Below are 2,573 nucleotides of genomic sequence, written 5' to 3' on the forward strand. Positions count from 1 at the left end.
TGCTGCCTAGGAGCCCCTGAGACCGGAGGGTGTGCGCGCTGTGGAGCCTCTTGAGGAGCCCGCGTCTCCCCTGAGGGCGGCCAGAGTCCTCAGACCCTTCTGAGCCTCGGGGCGACTCCTGGTCCGAGGATTTCTCGGGCCACTGAGAGGACAGAAGACTGGAGGGGACCGAGGAGGACTGGGCTGTCCGGGTTAGGGGATGGCTGGGACTCCTTCCAGGTCAGGTGGAAGAGGAACAGGGTTCCGGTCCCGAGATTTTAGGAGGTAGGAGGGTCAGATCTGGGGACTTCGTAGTTTGATGGAGGAGGCGGGAGGTATGGGAGTGGGACACTGGATAGATCAGTTGGGGGTCGGGGGCTAGTTACCGAATTGACTGAATAGAACGTAGGAAAATGACTTGGGTGGGGGGGAGTCCAGAGGGCATTTGGTGAGTGGGGAGGGTCGTGAAGCCCCTCCGGAAGCTTTTGGGGTAGCCAGAGGAAGCTTGTGAGAAGGGCGCTTGGAAAAGGGTTTTCGAGCCTCCAGCGATTTTGCGCGCCCGTGCCTGCCTGAGGGTGGTGGCTGGGAGCTTGCCGGGGGCGTGCATCTCGGAGGGGCAGCCTCTGGGGTATGGGCCCTGGGTGAGACCTAGGGTCGGTCCTGCGTGTCAGCCAGAGGGGATCATGTGTCTGGAGAGTGATTTTCAGCTTTGAGATGTGTCTGCAGATGTGTTTGTGTCTTTATGCCCTGATTTCCAAAGTATTTGAAAATATGTGTTTCTACAAGTGTGTGTGTGTGTGTGTGTGTGTGTGTGTGTGTGTGCGCGCGTCTATGTCTGCCTGGGGTGTCTGCTGTTTCGAGCTCTGTGAATCTGAACCTGCACGTTTGTGTGTGTGGATCTGTGAGTGGGTGGTATTGTTTCTAAAAGGCCTGCAAGCTGAGGGGGTGTCTCTGATTTTCTAGGAATGTCTGTGACTGCAGTGTGGGTGTGTGTCTGCAGTGTGTGTGTGTGTGTGTCTGCGTGTGTGCACGACTGGGTGTTGCTGAGCTTTTGGATGGATTTCTGCATATTTGTCTCTCTGATCTGCTAGGAGGTCTCAATGTTTTCAAGCCTACAAGGCTGAAGGAGTGATTCTGAGGTTTAAAGTGAGCCACTGTGAGTAGGAGCTGGGGGGGTCCAAAGGGGAGTGACAGGGAGCATCTGAGGTGAGAGGCTACTGGGGGGTTGGGTCCCCAGGTGAGACTGAGGGTGGACCCTGGGGCGTCAGGCAGAGGTGGTCTGAGTGTCCCATAGGGCGCCCTTTGAGCTTTAAGTGTGCAGATGTGTGTCCTGCGTGTGTGTGTGCCTGGTGTGCCCAGTATTTGAAGCTGTGTGTATATGCACATTTGTGTGTGCGTGCACGCGTGTGTGCGTGCACGTGCCTGAGTGTTACTGAACCTCAGGTTGTGTTACTGCCCATTTGTGTGTATTTGAGGATCTACAAGTGGGTCTTAATTTGTACAAGTAGAACACCGAGGCCAAAGGGGTGTCTCTGAGTTTCTGAAAGTATCCCACTGTGAGTAGGAGTGTGAGTCCTGGGCAGGAGGTCACCTCGTGGGAGGGAGTCATCGTGCGCCTGATGATCCTGCAGGACCCACCCTGTCCCCCAACCACCCCCAAGGGGTCCCCAGGCCCCAGTGCCTCTGATGCATGAGCCTCTGTGCCTTTCCTAGGAAGGCCTGGCCTGGGCAGTGGGGGAGGAGCGCTGGGGGAGGGGACGGATTCTGAGGCCCAGTAGGAACCCCTCAGTAACAAGGATAGTGATGCTGGCAGGCTGGGGGCCTTCGTGGAGGAAGAGGCCCCCTGACCCTCCCCCGTAAAAATACAGTTGTAGCCAACACTCTGATGTCTGTGCTGGTGTCAGAGACTGTTTTAACCACCTGACTTGTGCTTGGGGGCGGGGGTTGGGGGTTTGTGCGTGTCGCTGAGCAACTCGGCCCCGTTCATTCACGTGAGTTTGTCCACAGATTCCCTGGGCATCTCCGGAGCCAGCGCTGCTCGGGCGCCAAGGACAAGCACTGAGCAAGCCCGCCCGCTCCTGCCAAGGGGCGCAGATAGACCCGGGTCTGGAGGTCAGTCCCACGGCCGCAGCTCTGAAGGGTCGGCGCCATCAGGGCGGGGGCGCAGCGAGGGGCGGGCTGCGGGGGGAGGGTGGCGGCCGGATGGCGCTGCAGGGTCTCCGCGGGGAGGGTGGGGCACCAGGCCAGGATGCGCGGGTGCGTTCAGGGCAATGGGGCGCAGGAGCTGCTTTCTAGGAGCCCCTGAGGCCCGATGGTGCCCACGGTGGGGCCCCTTCTGGAACCCCCGTCTCCCTGAGGGCAACCCAGGTCCTCACGCCCTTTGAGCCTCGGGGAAAGTCAGGGTCCTGTGATTTCTCTGGCCACTAGCTGGAGAGGAGACTGGAGGGTACAGAGGAGGCTGGGGTGTCAGTAGTAGGGGTGGCGGGGACTCCGTCCAGGACAGGTGGAGGAGGAGCCCGGGTCCTGGTCCTGAGGTTTTAGGGGGTAGGACGGGCAGACGGGGGACTCTGTAGTTGGATGGAGGAGGCGGGAGG

The sequence above is a fragment of the Neophocaena asiaeorientalis genome, unplaced genomic scaffold (genome assembly GCF_003031525.2).
Source record: "Neophocaena asiaeorientalis asiaeorientalis breed wild unplaced genomic scaffold, Neophocaena_asiaeorientalis_V1.1 scaffold582, whole genome shotgun sequence".
Lineage (NCBI taxonomy): Eukaryota > Metazoa > Chordata > Mammalia > Artiodactyla > Phocoenidae > Neophocaena > Neophocaena asiaeorientalis.